General features: G+C 47.6%; 1 protein-coding gene across 1 annotated transcript in view; it reads right to left on the bottom strand.

Moving 5' to 3' along the window:
* naalad2 (N-acetylated alpha-linked acidic dipeptidase 2) overlaps positions 1–17,719 on the bottom strand; it is a 204,216-nt gene that overhangs the window by 145,585 nt on the left and 40,912 nt on the right. The window lies entirely within an intron of this gene.

Here is a 17,719-nt window from a genome sequence, read left to right as displayed (position 1 = left end):
CTTGGCGCCGCCCATGGGCACTGGCCCAATCAGCACCCTCCTGCAATATGCGCTCAGCGAACAGCAAGCCCAGTTATGGCTGCTGCTTGCATGTTCAAAGGGCCCTCCAGATCCATGTCCCACCTCCAGGGCACTCGCAGCACCGCTGTTTGGCACAGAGGTGCATTCGATGCCCAATTAGCAACTTTATATTTGAAAATTGCATTGCGTCACTGACACAAATGTAGAGTTGGGACCCAGAAATTATCCGTGCGTCAGATTCCCAAACCCAATTTGAAAATCCAGCTTGTGGTATTTGTTTAATGTCTCTGCCATTTTCTTATTCCACATTATAATTTCTCCTGTCTCTACCTATAAGGGACCTATGTTTACTTTCATTAATCTTTTCCTTTAGACATACCTATAGAAGCTTTTACAACCTGTTTTTCTGTCTCTTACTAATTTATTCTCATTTTTTTAATTCTTTCATGGAGATGTGGGCATCACATTGTTTTTTTATTCTTTCATGGGATGAGAGAATCACAGGCAAGGCCAGCATTTGTTGCCCATCCCTAATTGCTCTTAAACTGAGTGACTTACTCGACCATTTCAGAGGGTAGTTACGAGTCAATCACATTGCTGTGGGTCTGGAATCACATGGAGACCAGACCACATAAGGATGGCAGATTTCCTTCCCTAAAGGCCATTAGTGAACCAGATGGGTTATTATGACAATCAATGATAGATTCATGGCACTATTACTAAGACTAATACTCAATTCCAGATTGTTATTGGCTGCGTTTGCTGACAACGCTACCACTAGGTGGCGTTGCAGTGGCACATGCGCAAATGCAGCATGTGCCACTAAAACATCACAGTCTGCGACTTCAGGCAGCTGCCAGGACTAAAGATGGCGCTGCTCAAATAATCACACAAAGGCAACCTAACCTAAACACATGGCAGCACACAATGGCAGGAGGGAGAGAGCAGGCCAGGGATGGGTGCGGGGGCGGGGAGCGGAGCAGGACGAGGATGGGGGAGCGGGCCGGCCGCAGAGAGCAGAGAAGGGGGAGCGGCCACAGAGAGCAGCGAGGGGGGTAGCGGAGCTGCCAGAGAGAGCAGCGACGGGAGAGCGGAGCGGCCGGAGAGAGCAGCGCGGCCGGAAAGGAGTAGCGAGGGGGGAGCGGAGCAGAGCGGCCGGACAGAGCAGCGAGGGGGGAGCAGAGCGGCTGGAGAGAGCAGAGCGGTGGGACAGAGCAGCGAGGGGGCAGCGGAGCAGCCAGAGAGAGCAGCGAGGGGGCAGCGGAGCGGCCGAAGAGAGCAGCCGGGGGGTGGGGGGGGGGGGGGGCGGCGAGTGGAGCAGACAGAGAGAGCAGCGAGGGGGGAGTGGAGCGGAGCTTGACACATGGGTGAATACCCGTTTGCGTTGCATTACTGTACATGTAAAGCGCATTGCGACCAGGCGCGTTGCCCGAAGATGCTCACGTCACACAATGACATCATCGGCGCACGCACTAACCAGTCCTGGCAAGTTGGAACGCAGCGCTCGCGCAGAGAGCAGGAGCCCGACTGCGCATGTGCGCACCTTGGCGCAGCCTGATGATGTCAGTGGCCAGCTGCGTTGTCAGTAATCACTTTGTTAATTGGTGGAATTTAAATTCCACCAACAGCTATGGTGGGATTTGAATCATGCCTTCTGGGCATTCACCCAGGCCTCTGGGTTAATAGCCCAGGTACATTACCACTATAGCCCCTTAGCAATTTCTTGGTCATCCTTTGCTGAATTCTAAAATCCTCCCAATCCGCAAGCTTACTACTCTTTTTGGCAACATTATAAGCCTCTTCCTTTAATCTAATACTATGTGTTATTTATCTTGTTAGCCATGGTTGAACAACTTTTCCTGTGAGCTTTTTATTCCTTTAGAGAACTTATATGAAACAATGGGAAAAGCACGATTAAGGTGCAGGACACATATATCATTCTTTTTCTTCTTTTTTTCTTTTGGGCCTCCTTATCTCGAGAGACAATGGATACGCGCCTGGAGGTGGTCAGTGGTTTGTGAAGCAGCGCCTGGAGTGGCTATAAAGGCCAATTCTGGAGTGACAGGCTCTTCCACAGGTGCTGCAGAGAAATTTGTTTGTTGGGGCTGTTGCACAGTTGGCTCTCCCCTTGCGCCTCTGTCTTTTTTCCTGCCAACTACTAAGTCTCTTCGACTCGCCACAATTTAGCCCTGTCTTTATGGCTGCCCACCAGCTCTGGCGAATGCTGGCAACTGACTCCCACGACTTGTGATCAATGTCACACGATTTCATGTCGCGTTTGCAGACGTCTTTATAACGGAGACATGGACGGCCGGTGGGTCTGATACCAGTGGCGAGCTCGCTGTACAATGTGTCTTTGGGGATCCTGCCATCTTCCATGCGGCTCACATGGCCAAGCCATCTCAAGCGCCGCTGACTCAGTAGTGTGTATAAGCTGGGGGTGTTGGCCGCTTCAAGGACTTCTGTGTTGGAGATATATATCATATATCATTAGACTTGACATTACCAACAGATGGCCTGTTCCTCTAGGACACAAGTAACATCACAAAACCAAGCCACTGACTGTAAGCAAAGCACAATATATACAGATTTTGCTCTAGGCTTCTTAGTCCTTCTCAAACATGGTATCCTTAATTATTTATATTCTTCTCTCCCCATACTAATCTCTCTTCTTTTTACCTTATATTTCTGATTACACGGAGTTTGAATTAAAAAGGGTCCTTTAGTTACACTGTTACATTGCACCAGTATGAGCTCCAGTAAGCATTTTGGTGGAAGTGACATTTATTAAACAGCCTAACTGTTAATCCTGTGGTGACAACTTGCTTTGTGGCACATATCAAGCACTCTCAAATAGTGGCATACTGCACACTATAGCAGTCTGGCAATGTGGAGAGCAGCTGCAAGATCCATAACATTGGCTTGAAGTTCATTTCCATGTGCTTGGATATTAAATTCAAATTAGGTTGTGTATGAAATTCAAATCACACCAAGGAAACATTTAAAAACATAAATACAAAAGCATAACACCATGGATGTGGGAAATCTGAAACAAAAACTGGCGTCCTGTTGTTTTGTCACACCCTCATCCTTGGAGTGAGTTTTTTCGAGATCGCTGTGCGCAATTGGAGTGTTGCACACTTCTCGTAATTGGCTTTGGTTCCTTCTCAACACCGCTCCGTTAGATGTTGTAACCTCATAAGACCTAGGCTCACTGCATACTTTGGATACCTCTGCGGGTAGCCATGTTCTCATTGTAGCTGTATAACCCTGACCTTTTGTCCTGTGTGTAGCTGAGGTAGTACCGCCCCTGCATGTTGGTCTTGCAACATCTTCATTGTCCTTGTTTTTAGAGTAGTATCTGCCACATCTCGGAGAATTTGGACAGATGATGACTTGGCAGAATCGTTCTCACTTGTCTGCCAAATATGATCTGTGCTGATGACGGCAAGCCCATATCCATAGGTGTAGCTCAAGGTGTAACATGTCAACATAAAAATCTTGTTTTGTTGTCCTCCACTTCAGGATAAGCAATTTAACTTTGTGAACCATTCACTCAGCCAGACCGTTAGATCAAGGGTAGTGTGAGGACGTCACATGGTTTACACCCCATTTGGCACACATATCCACAAAAGGACTGCCTGTATACTGTGGCCCATTGTCAGAAATAATTTCTTCAGGTGCATCGAACAAACTGAATATGGCACTCAATGGCCGGAGTTTTATGCCGCTCCAGCGGGTCGGATGGTGGCGTGGGGGCGCCGTAAAATTGAGCGCCTCCGACCAAGTTTACGGAGGTCCGGCGGGGGGTGAGAAGCGGCCCGCCCGCCCGAGGCCGATCAAGACCCTTAAGTGACCACAGGGTGCTGGATTGAGGGATGCTCCCACATCCCAACCCAACTCCAGGATCCAAGACGCCCCCCTCCCCCCAAACCACCACCCTAGCCTCACCAGGGCACGACCGATTACCCTGGTGAGGCAACCCAAACTTACCTTCAGTCCCGGCTCCTTGGTATCGTCCTCGGTTGGCTGGGCTGCAGTCCCAGCAGTGGCCATCACTCACGGTGGCACTGCTGAGACTAAGAGCTGCCAGCCTGCTGACTGGCTGGCAGCTCACCGAGGCAGGACCTCCTCCCTCAAGTGGGTGGAAGTCCGCCTTGGGCCAATTAAAGCCTGGGGATCCGTAAAATATGGGATGGAGCCCAAGACTGGGCGGAAGAGGGTTCGGCACTGACATTTACGTCGGAGTCCGGCTCCCATCCACCCACTGTAAAATTCCGGCCAATGTGTCTGCGACAACTGCACTTGAAGTGTCTTTTACCTGTCTGACAATTGGAAATTTGAAGAGATAATCGGTGATGAAGATAAAGTCATCTCCATTTACAGTAAATAGATCAGTGGCGATTTTCGACCGGAGACTGACAGAATCTCATGAGGGTGTAGAGCTTCTTTACATTGTTATGACTGGTGGCTCTGGCATGCCTCGCACATCCTCACTAACTTTTCAATGTCACCGTTGATCCCTGGCCAATAAACAGTGTCTCGTACCAGTCATCTTATTCGCTCTATACTCATATGGCCTTGGTGGAGTTATGACAAGATGTCCTGTTGGAGAGATTTGGGCACAATCACTTGTTTTCCTTTGAAGGTTACACCTCTCAAGATGCGGAGTTCATCTCTATAAGGCCAAAAGCATCTGAGGGTTTCTGGCACCTCTTTTATCGTATTAGGCCATCCTTCCATGATGACTCTCCACAGTGCCTTCAGTTGTGGGTCATTGGCTGTTTCTGTTTGCAGTTGGTCACATTTGTGTTGACCAAAATGCAATAAATCGATTTCGAGCACATTTTCCACCTCGATGTCCATGCTGTCAATTTGGAGATCCAGTGGAACTTCTTCAGGCTTGTTCAGATTTGGAAATCTGCTCAGTGTATCCGAGGTGATCATTCTGGTACCCGGTTTGTAGCAGACGTCAAAGTCGTACCCCTGTACTATTACTAAAGTCACTGTGGTCGAGGTGGTGCGCTTGTCAATGGTTCGCGCCAGATCATCTCCAGTGGCTTGTGGTCAGTTTCCAAAGTGAACTGCTTCCCAACAGGTAGGTGTGGAACCTTGTGATCCCAAACACCAGAGCAAGTGTTTCACATTCTATGTTTGAGTAATTGGATTGTGCTGAGGATAGTCCTTTGGATCCGAATGCAATTGGTTTGCCATTCTGTAGGATGCATGCTCCTAGCCGTTTCTGTGATGTGTCCACATCCAGGATTGTCTTCTTCCTTGGATCATAATACTGCAGAGTACAGGTTTCTGCTGACAATGCATGTTTGAGACTCAAACATATGCTGATGGTCCTCCTGCCATAAAAATAGTACGTCGTTCTTTAGGAGCTCTCTCAGTGATGATGCTTTGTCAGAAAAATTTGGAATGTATGGTGCCCAAGAAGTTGAAAAATCCAAGACATCTCTGTAGATCTTCTTTGTCTTGTGGAGTAGGCATATGCCTTACATCTTCGATTTTGCCTGGGTCAGGACAAATTCCGCAACCTGAATAGATGGAGCCAACGAAATTGATCTGACTTACATTCACCTGGTACTTCTTGCTGTTAAAAAGAGCCCTTCGCGACAAGCTACTGCCATCAGTGAAGATTTCGATCATGTTCTCCTTTGGTTTTGCCCATTACTGCAATATCATCGGCAATGCATATACATTCAGGCACATTTTCTATAATTCTGCTGAAACAGATCTTGGCTGACAGATAAACAAAGGGGTAGTGTCTGGAAGCAATATCTTCCAAATGGTGTTCTGAAGGTGGTGACTTCCTGAAATTCCTTAGCTAGATGTACCGACCAATATCTATGTTTAGCATCCAATTTGGAGAAGAATTTGGTTCCAGGGAACTTGGGATTCAATTCGTCTAGTGTTGGAATCTTGTGGGGGCATCTCTTTAGGGAGAGCTTTAGATGCCTCGGATACAGACATACCCTGATTGCTTCATCCTTCTTTAGCACACATGTAATTGAGCTACACCAATCTGTGTGATGATGCACATGACGGATGATGCCATTGCATTCCATGTCATCCAACTCGCGCATAAGCTTTTCTTGTACGTGCACGCTGCACTTTTTGGGAGGGTCCAGCGACAGAATTGCATCCCCTCTGAGGTGCAGTAAGGCATTGCATTCAAAATCTCCTGCAGCATCGAACCTGTCTGGGTACATTTGTTGCAAGTCCTGGACTGACTCAATGTGGGTACCCTTGGTCTCTTCTGCTGTAATGGGTACCTTGGTGATCTTGTGGATAGTCACGATGTTGAGGTTCTTACATGCTGGTAATCCTGCCACTGCTGGTCCACTTGTGTCTACCAGGTAAAATATTTGTGCTTCCCATGCTGACTTGCCATAGCTGCATTGCATTGTTAGTAATGCCACTGCAAGGGATGGGTGACCCATTGTATGCAGTTAACTTTGCAATTGTCGGTCGTATCATTAATTTCCAACAACCCCAGGTCATATCCTTCAGGATTTGGACTGGTAGGGTATTTGCGCTAGCTCCAGTGTCAATCTTAGTCCTGAGCGTGTGTTTGCCAACTTTCTTTGGGCGCATGATATTAATAGTAGCAAAAGCTTCCAGTTGTTTGTCTTCATCTACACAATGTGTCAGATTCACAATGTGAAATGCCTGTTTGTCTTCTGGCTGAGAATCATTCCACTCTGAGTCTCATCTCAGGTCTATTTCGCTGTGGACTTCGTGTATCGGCTTGCATTTACACAGGTCTCTGGTGCTCTCCTTGCTGCTGTTGCCACGTTGTTGGGCCTGTCTTCTGTTTGTTTGTGTCCTATGGTGACTTCTGGCTGCGCCTTTGGAGCCAGATTTCTTGCATAGATGAGCCCAGTGTCCTTTTGCACCACACACCTTGCACAGATCTTGAAATGCAGGACAACTTTGTGGTGAGTGGGACAAACCACACTTACCACACAGCTTGCTTGCTTTTTGTAACCTAGTTACCATGCCGATACTGTCGGCTGCACCTAGTTCTTACAGATGTTGTTGTCCAGCTACAATGGCTTCGTATTTCCTGCCATCTTCTAGCAGCACATCAATGCTGTGGCCTTTCTTTTTCCCCAAGACGTCTTTTTGAAATGCTTCAATAGGTGTTGAGACAATCACCAGCTCCATTATTCACTCCAACAGCTCAAACTTCTGTAAACTCGCATTTGTTGCTCTTGTTGTGGCTTCTACTGACAAATTGATCTATTGATTCCTGTGGCTGTTGCCTATTGGATATCAATTCCACGCAATGAATTCTAAAATTCATTCTTACCCAAAGCTGATCTTCTAGTACTTTCCATATCTTTGCAGGATCTTTCTGATCCTCTTCAGATAAGACAGAGGTATTGATTCTATATAACCTCTCATTTCCAACTACTATCAGTATTTATACAGCCTGTTTCTCTGGTTCTGCAACCACTTGGTCTATGAAGCATACCTGCATTCTTTGTTTTAAAAGTTTGAACTCGGATAGAATATCAATGGCCTTCCAGTTCATGCTGGGAAATTTGATATCCATCCGTCTGCTGTTTGTTTGCTTTCTGCTCTATATTTAATTTTATTCAGCTCTGTATGCCCTTTCAGCACTGTACTTATTGTGACTTTTCAATGTGTGGCTTAAAACCTGTTTCATTAACTCTGCGCAGTTTTCCCTTTAAGAAATTCATTTTTTCAGGCTCGCTGCTTTGACAGAGTGTTACAGGTACTTGACAGTGTTCTCTATTTTCTTCTCTTTCAGCACTTTGCTTGTATGTTTGCATAGCTGTTTGAGAGGCAGTTCAAGGGTTTTCCCCCTTTGCTTTTTTTTTCTAGAGTTTATTTATCTTCTTCACGCTTGACTGCTTTAATGGAGACTCTGCTGTGTTCGGGAGTTTCCCGTGCTTTTTTCACTATCGGATTTTGTTTTTTTCCAGTTTGTACGCTTTTCAGAGTTTTCACCATTTTGTTTCTCTCTCGCTCACACGGAACCTTTAGAAAATGAATTTTTTTAACTTTTCAAAGGTTGATTTGACCGGGATTTCTCAATCGTTGGCACAATGACTCACCCGATTGCTTGCTTTACAGCCACACTTCCATTCTATGGAGCTATTCTCAGCCTTCTAACGTATGTAGCTTTCTTTCACTCTTACTAGTTTTCAAGCTTCTTCACTTGTTGCTTCAAATTTTCTCTTCTGTTGTCTGTACTGCTGCTAAATTTTATTTGCTGTTTTATCTGTGGTCTTCAAGTTTATATCTTGACTTTTCACCACCGCTTCCACCATATCATGTGTTTCTTTGTGTTATCTTAAGCAATACAATGAGGTACGTGGATTCCAGTTCCTTGAAGATCTCTAGAAGGTAAATAAACAGCTAAGCTAGTACATACAAGACCTAGCAAACTATATACAGAACCTTTGTTCAGGGTGTTACAGTGCAGAGTGACGATGGCTTCTAGTCACATGACTACATCCTGGGACTTAGCTCATTAGCATACTGAGTTCTTAAGGGGACATCACTCTTAAAGCACTCATACAACAAGGGAAGCCAAGAGACCCTCAAGGCAAACCCTTCAAATGGAATAGCAGCAGGTGGCCAGAGAGGTCAACACCTCAGAATCAGACCCCAAAGACTTGTCCGCAGTGCCGGAAGAGGTTTAATGACCTCACATGAGTGGGCAAGGTTAGTGAATGCATCTTCACATTACATCTCAGACACACCAAACCACCAGCCTCTCGCACTGCTCAATGCAGCACACCCCCTCATTCACTCAGCGGCAGTGCCTAGCCCTCAGGACTCATGCCTAACATTCACATACTCCAGTTCACCCTCACACACCAGCCAATGATGCCAGCCTCAAACCCACATCTTGCAACATCCAAATCCTCCAGCTGTTCAGTTATGGCAGGCCTGTCATCCAAACTTAATGCAACATAATCATTGACATTCTGCTCTCTCTCTTGCAGGACAAGGTTGCACACAATAGGAGAGAGCAGCAGAAAACCAGCAGGCGGCAGGCATGTCTTCATCCTGTTAGCCCAACGGAGGAGTTGGTGCTCCACATCATGGAACTGATTGCAATACAGCCTGTAGCACCCGCTGTCACTGAGATCATCCAGGATACTATGGTACTGCCTTATGTCCCTTCTCAACACCCTCCTCCCCGTCATCCTGCAATCTAACATGATGTGCAAGCTGCAGATGGTCAGACCATGGGCCTCTTGCTTTCCTCCCCATATCTCTCCACCATCACTGCAATCCTTCCCTTCTGATTTTATGCTTCCAAATACCAAAGACCTGCTGCCTGGTCAGCCACAGCACACCCAGGATGAAGAGAGAGAGAGAGCACAACCCCACATCAGTGATGAAGAAGCACCGTCACTTGATCTCACACTCATAGCCACCAGCTGATTTACCAGCGCATGTACCTTAGAGACTAGTACAGAGTCAGGATCAACATTTGGTGAATCACCAGGCATGAGTGGGCTGCAGCCACGACAATGTGATAGAAAAATTCATGTGCCAGTTCACCAGAGGGAAAGGTCACATATGAGTTGTGCTACTTCAGACGAGTTCAAGGTAGGTAAAGGTTGCATCACAGCATTCTGAAGGAGTTGGCTCAGACAATTCTAAAATAACCCTCCTTTCAAATATTTTTCAAAGTTCATTGTACTGGGTCACATCCGACTGAAATATGGCTCCTAATTTTTAAAAGGCAACAAAAGGTCATCAAATGAGATACTTATACGCCTTACTTCAATTCTGGAGAAATAGCTTGAAACAATGAGGGGCCATATAAGGGATCAACTTGGGGATGGGTAATTAGAGATAGCTAGAGCTGAATTTTCAAACGCTGGTGGGGTCATGAGTGAGTACGGGTGCGATTTGAAAATTGAGTTCCAGGAAGGTGCCACTGGGTCCCGCTGCCTCTGGAACATGAAGCAATTTTGAAAGGGACACCAGGGTTGTGGGGGGGCGGGGGGAGGTGGGGAAACGGGCAACACACACACTTCCAATTCATTGGCAGTTGAGCTTGTTGAGGACTCATTGAAAGGCTTGTTAGGAGTGATCTGTAAGTTTCAATAGGAGGACATGAGGAAAATCTGATGTCTGGAACTCAGCAGGGTGTAGAAGTAGTGAACACTATGGGAGGCCACAAGAACCATTGGAACAGATGTTTAACATATTTTAGAAGAACAGAATAAAGCACAGCTGCTCAAAAGGTGCCACAGAGTAGTCATTGCTGGAGCTGAAAGTTGCATTTGTGAGTAGTGAGTGGTAGGAATCTGAGAAGGGACATGAGACTGGTAGCATCATAGGGGCAGTTGGGGTTGGCAAGGAAGGCCTGGTGAGAGAACGAGCACCAGCTGAGGGAGTTGTGATGGGAACAGGTTACTCTATCATTAGGCAGAGCAGCCAGGATGTGCTTCAGCAGATGTCACCTCCTGGACAAGGGGAGGCCAGAGGAGCAGAGTGAAGGGCTACCCAGGACATCAGGAGTATCGCCCAAGACGTCAGCTACCTGCCTATTCAGGCAGATGGTCTCTGGCATTTGTGTTCTGATCCACAATGACCTGAGGCCACACAGCCTCCATGGCAATCCCGTACCTGCAGCCATCACAGTGGCATTGAAATTTTATTCAACAGAGTCATTGCAGGAATCAGTTGAGGACCTAGGTGGCATCTTGCAATCGGCAGCTCATCACGTCACCAGGCAAGACACGGATTCATATTCCGGAGGGTGGGGGACTACATCCATTTTGATATAGATGGGCCAGCAAAGGCTCAGAAGGCATTGGGCTTTGGCACCAGCGATGGATTCCCTCAGGTCCAGGGGGTCATACATTGCACCCACATAACCAAGAAGACACACCAGTCAGTCACAGTCCTCGACAGAAAGGGCTACCCTTTGAATGTCCAGCTGGTCGGTGACCACAGGATGTGAATGTTGCAGGTCTGCGCCCGGTTTCCGGCAACTGTCATGACTCCTTTATCCTTTGAGAATCCCAGGCCCACATCCAGAATCCGTAGGCGGCTGCTGAGAGATCAGGGTTACCTCCGAAAAAGGTGGTTCCTGATGCCTGTCCGAAAGCCAGACAAGGTGGAGAGAGGCGCTACAACCAGAGCCATATACTAATACGGATCTGCATTGAACATATCACTGGCATCTTGAAGATACACTTCTGTTGCCTTGACCGGTCGGGTAATGCCCTCCAGTACGAGCCAGCCAGAGTGTCTCATCTTGTGGTCGTCTGCTGCATGCTATACAACATGACAATACAAAGTGGCTGGAGCTGGATGAAGAGGAGGACCTGGAACACCATTCCACCTCAGAGGAAGAAAAGGAGAAGGAAGTGATCGCTCCAGAGATGGCCGGCCACAGACATTGGAGGACAACTGTCGATGGAGTCCCAGACATCAGGGTGAAAGGCAGACTGGCAAGGCTACAAGGGCCACGCTGATTCAGCAGCATTTCACCCGATCACCCCTGTTTCCATATGACAGATGACCCCAAAACTCACCTTCCAGCATAGAGAACTATCATTCCGCAATGACCCATATCTGAGAAGTCCCATTGCCAATGATGACCATGGAGAATGAGGTTTCCATCATCAACATTCCCTAATGTGAGCATGGAAATACTGCAATCCCAGACCCCCTGGCCGCTCCACCCACCGAAACACCATCCCCCCTTTTGGCAGAAGCATAAATAACACACATCAGTTTGAACACAAATAATTTATATTGAAATGAAAACAAAACAGCAGTGTGATCGAGCCCACGGTGCAAGACCAGTGGTAAGTGTGCACAGACTGTTTTTGAACAGGTGACTTGTTGAATTTTGTTCAGTGCACAGACTCTAGTTTCAAAGCTTGTTTTTTTTTGAGACAGACCCTAACTTGAAAACGAAACTAAAAGCTTCAGGTTTCTGGAAAAAAAGAACTGGTTGGAACCAGCTAAAACGAACAGTCATTTCACCAGAGACATGTGACTAGAGCTATTCAAGCTCAGATATCAGAAATTGCTGAACTGATGCAGGCTGTTTTGGAAGCCACGCAGCTGAGACTAAAACCTGATTCTGGGAGCTGGCCATTAGCATATAACAGTGGCAGCAGCTGTTTTCGCTGACTAAAAGGGTTATTGAGGGAACCATGCCATCAAGACTGTCATGAGCAGGGCCAAAGACATTCAAGAGGTGACAAGACCAAAATTTTGAGGGCAAGAAGCAAAGCTTATTATCGACAAGAATATCCGATCTTGGAGGACAAGAGTTGGAAATCTACCTGGAAGAAGTTCACAGTTTTGAGGAACTTTGTAGCTGTTCAGTGCCATCTTTGCTGAGAGGACTGCCCAATAAATCAATGAGATCTATCTTTGTTGCATCTGATAATTAACATGTAATATATATTGTGATTTGTCTGTTATCTTATGCTAAATTTATGTTGATTTTGTTTTGATTGCTGGAGTAAAAATTATAAAAGTGAAATCTTGTTCATTTATTGGGGCTGGTCGGTAAATTTAGTTCTTTTGGTATGTTGATCTCCATGGGGATCATAACAGCGGACAAATGTGGACAACAGCACCCAGTTGAGCCATTATGTAAAATCAGCAGTGTGATAGCCTTCTTTCCCCACCACTTCTATGGGCTGCTCGCCCTGTGGCACAGGATGAGGTGGAAGTAGCCTGCTCCCTCGACTTTGCCTCAGGCTGAGATGCCCGTGGCTTCCGTTCTCATCGTGGAGGTGCCCATGGGGGATCCTCCACAGGCTGCAGCGTCTCTGTCATTGCAGGTAAAGGCCTGCTACCTGACCTGAACCCGACAGGACCCAACGACACGTGTCGGCTTCGGGTCAGGTCGGATCGCACTTCTGGTCCAGCTTTCGGGCTCGGGTCGGGTCAGGCCGGGTCCGGGTCAGACACACACAGCAAGAAGTGTTAAAAGTAAAGAACCTATCTGAGCTGGGTGTCCGGGATGTCAAAGAGGGAAACTCTGAGTCTGCGCAGTGAGCGTCTCTATGATGTCATCACGCTCATGCTGCAGCTTCCTGCAGATTGGGAGTCGCAAGGTAGGTAATGGGAACATTCCGGTGGTCGGGTCGGGCTCGGGTCGGTTGCGGGAAAAAAATGGAGGGACTCGGGCCAGGTCAGGCTTGGGTCCGATGTGGTTCTGTCGGGTTTGGGTCGGGTTTTTTTCTCGTGACCTGAGCAGGCCTTTAATTGCAGGGGCAGCCTCTGTCACAGGACCTTGCGGTACAGATGGTTCCTGAATTGGAGGGGGCGAGGAGCCAAAGGGTGATGCCAGTGTCCCATGAAGGATGGCCCCTTCATCAGCCGCTTCGACTGCCTCAGCCCTTTCCTAGCGCCTTTGGATGCTGGATGGGACGCAGCTGGCATCCATTTCAAGCATTTCTGCGCCATCAGAGACACTGAACGGTCAATGATACAGAGAGTCTCACTCTTTCTGTGCATATCAGTATGCTACTCATGCACCCATTTAGAGTGGTGCTGCTTATAGCTCTTCAAGTGGTTGCCCAATCTCTCAATGGAGGAGCTCATGTGCTCGAAACCTTGAGTCATGACAGAGCACATGCGTTGCATGGACTCCTCCACTGCCTGCCCATGTCTTCTCAAAGCCTCAGGGATCTCCGACAAATGGGAACTTATCTGTCTCTGATTCTCGGGGAAGATGGTCCTTGTTTGTGACACCCAAGGCCCAAAATCATCACCCAGTGGAGCATCACTGTGAGTGTAATCCGTCTTCCGAGGGGGACTTCCCACAGCTGATTCGGCCTCACCATCCTCCTCCTGCTCATGCGTGATGTGAGTTTCATTCAGTTCTCCCTGTTCTACATTACTTTGGGACCCAACCGAGGTGAGTGTGTCTGTGCTGATGGAAGGTGTGGAGGAACGATGTGACGGTACTGGCTCTGTTAAGGCCCCACTCACCGAGGAGGGCAGTGACAATTGTGCTTGTGCACCCAGCTCGCCCTCTGCAACTGGCCTTGTGGGAAACACATACAGATGAACATACGAATTAGGAGCAGAAGCAGACCTTTCGGCCCCTCGAACCTGCTCCTTCATTCAATAAAATCATGGCTGATCTGTTTGTGTCTCGAATTCTACTCTCCCATCTACCCCCAATGATTTTTGATTCCCTTGCCTAACAAGAATCTATTTACCTCTGCCTTAAAAAATTCAATGACCCCGCCTCCACCACCTTCTGAGGCAGAGAGGTCCAAAGTCACACAACCCTCCAAGAAAAAAAAATTCTCTCATCTCAGTCCTAAAAGGGTGACCCCTAATTTTAAAACAGTGCCTCCTAGTTCTGGACTCACCCACAAAAAGAAACATTCGTTCCACATTAATGTTGTCAAGACTGTTCAGGATCTTATAAACTTCAATCAAGTCTCCCCTCACTCTTCTAAACTCCAGTGAAAACAAGCCCAGTCTGTCCAATCTTCCTCATAAGACAACCCGCTCATTCCAGGTTTCAATCTAGTAAACCTCCTCTGAACCACCTCCAATGTATTTACATCCTTCCTTAAATAAGGAGACCAAAGCTTTTCTTTTATTCATTCATGGGATGTGGGCATCGCTGGTCAGGCCAGCATTTATTGCCCATCCCGAATTGCCCTTGAGAAGGTGGTGGTGAGCTGCCTTCTTGAACCACTGCAGTCCATGTGGGGTAGGTATACCTACAGTGCTGTTAGGAAGGAAGTTCCAGGATTTTGACCCACCGACAGTGAAGGAATGGCGATATAGTTCCAAATCAGGATGGTGTGTGACTTGGAGGGGAACCTGCAGGTGGTGGTGTTCCCATGCATTTTCTGCCCTTGTCCTTCTAGTTGGTAGAGGTCGTGGGTTTGGAAGGTGCTGTCGAAGGAGTCTTGGTGCACTGCTGCCACTGTGCATCGGTGGTGGAGGGAGTGAATGTTTTTAGATGGGGTGCCAATCAAGCGTTCTCTCTTGTTGGAAAGTGCCTGGCACTTGTGTGGTGCAAATGTTACTTGCCACTTATCAGCCCAAGCCTGGATATTGGCCAAGTCTTGCTGCATTTCTATATGGACTGCTTCAGCTTCAGTATCTGAGGAGTCACGAATGGTGCTGAACATTGTGCAATCATCAGCGAACATCCCACTTCTAACCTTACGATTGAAGTAAGGTCATTGATAAAGCAGCTGAAGATGGTTGGGCCTCAGGCACTACCCTGAGGAACTCCTGTAGTGATGTCCTGGAACTGAAGTGATTGACCTCCAACAACCACAACCATCTTCCTCTGTGCTAGGTTATGACTCCAACCAGGGAGGATTTTCCCTCTGATTCCCATTGACCTCAGTTTTGCTAGGGCTCCTTGATGCCATACGCGGTCAAATGCTGCCTTAATGTCAAGGGCAGTCACTGTCACCTCACCTCTTGAGTTCAGCTCTTTTGTTCATGTTTGAACCAAGGCTGTAATGAGGTCAGGAGCTGAGTGGCCCTGGCGGAACCCAAACTGAGCGTCACTGAGCAGGTTATTTAGAAGCAAGTGCCACTTGATGACACTGTTGATGACACCTTCCATCACTTTACTGATGATTGAGAGTTGACTGATGGGGCAGTAATTGGCCAGGTTGGACTTGTCCTGCTTTTTGTGTACAGGACATACCTGGGCAATTTTCCACATTGCAGGGTAGATGCCAGTGTTGCAGCTGTACTGGAACAGCTTGCTAGGGGCACGGCAAGTTCTGGAGTACAGGTCTTCAGTACTATTGCTGGAATATTGTCAGGCCCCATAGTCTTTGTAGTATCCAGTGCCTTCAGTTGTTTCTTGATATCATGCATAGTGAATCGAATTGGCTGATGTCTGGCATGTAATGCTGGGGACTTCAGGAGGAGGCCAAGATGGATCATCATCTCGGCACTTCTGGCTGAAGATTGTTGCAAATGCTTCAGCCTTATCTTTCGCACTGATGTGCTGGGCTCCCCCATCATTGAGGATGGGGATATTTGTGCAGCCACCTCCACCAGTTAGTTGTTTAATTGTCCACCACCATTCACAGCTGGATGTGGCAGGACTGCAGAGCTTAGATCTGATCTGTTGGTTATGGGATCGCTTAGCTCTGTCTCTCGCATGCTGTTTACCCACTTTGGCACGCAGATGGTCCTGGGTTGTAGCTTCACCAGCTTGACACCTCATTTTGAGGTATGCCTGGTGCTGCTCCTGGCATGCCCTCCTGCACTCTTCATTGAACCAGGGTTGGTCTCCCGGCTTGATGGTAATGGTAGAGTGGGGGATATGGCGGGCCATGAGTTACAGATTGTGGTTGAGTACAATTCTGCTGCTGCTGTTGGCCCGCAGCGCCTCATGGATGCCCAGTTTTGCATTGCTAGATCTGGTCGAAATCTATCCCATTTAGCACGGTGGTAGTGCCACGTAACATGAAGGAGGGTATCCTCAATGTGAAGGCGGGACTTCGTCTCCACAAGGACTGTGCGGTGGTCACTCCTACCAATACTGTCATGGACAGATGCATCTGCGGCAGGCAGATTGGTGAGGATGAGTTCAAGTATGTTTTCCCCTCTTGTTGGTTCCGTCACTACCTGCCGCATACCCAGTCTAGCAGATATGTCCTTTAGGACTCGGCCAGCTAGGTCAGTAATGGTACTACCGAGCCACTCTTGGTGATGGACATTGAAGTCCCCCACCCAGAGTACATTCTGTGCCCTTGCCACCCTCAGTGCTTCCTCCAAGTGCTGTTCAACATGGAGGAGTACTGACTCATCAGCTGAGGGACGGCGGTTGGAGGTAATCAGCAGAAGATTTCCTTGTCCATGTTTGACCTGATGCCATGTGACTTCATGGGATCCAGAGTCGATGTTGAGGATTCCCAGGGCAACTCCCTCCCTACTGTACACCACTGTGCCACCACCTCTGCTGGGTCTGTCCTGCCAGTGGTTCAGGACATACCAGGGGATGGTGATGGCAGTGTCTGGGACATTGTCTGTCAGGTATGATTCCGTGAGTATGATTATGTCAGGCTGTTGCTTGACTTGTCTGTGGGACAGCTCTCCCAACTTTGGCACAAGCCCCCAGATGTTAGTAAGAAGGATTTTGCAGGGTCGACAGGGCTGGGTTTGTCATTGTCGTTTCCAGTGCCTAGGTCGATGGTTTCATTCCTTTTTATTGACTTCATAGTGGTTAGATACAACTGAGTGGCTTGCTAGGCCATTTCAGAGGGCATGTAAGAGTCAACCACATTGCAGTGGTTCTGGAGTCACATGTAGGCCAGACCAGATAAGGACAGCAGATTTCCTTCCCTAAAGGACATTAGTGAACCAAATGGGTTTTTAACAACAATCAACAATGGTTTCATGGCCATCATTAGACTAGTTTTTAATTCCAGATTTATTAATTGAATTCAAATTCCACCTTCGACTGTGGTGGGATTTGAACCCATGTCCCCAGAGCAATACCCTGGGTCTCTGGGTTACTAGTCCAGTGACAATACCACTACACCACTGCCTTCCCCTGCACACAGCATTTGAGATGTGGTCTCACCAATGTCCTGTGTAAATGAAGCATAACATCCTTACTTTTATTTTCAATTCCTCTCCACAGGAAGGTGGTAATGAGAACTCAGCCTACTCAGCAAGTGCCCCAGCACAACCATTCTCTTAGATGACAGTGGTCAAA

Source organism: Heterodontus francisci, chromosome 6 (genome assembly GCF_036365525.1).
Source record: "Heterodontus francisci isolate sHetFra1 chromosome 6, sHetFra1.hap1, whole genome shotgun sequence".
Classification (NCBI taxonomy): Eukaryota; Metazoa; Chordata; class Chondrichthyes; order Heterodontiformes; family Heterodontidae; genus Heterodontus; species Heterodontus francisci.
This window is presented reverse-complemented; position numbering and strand designations above follow the sequence as displayed.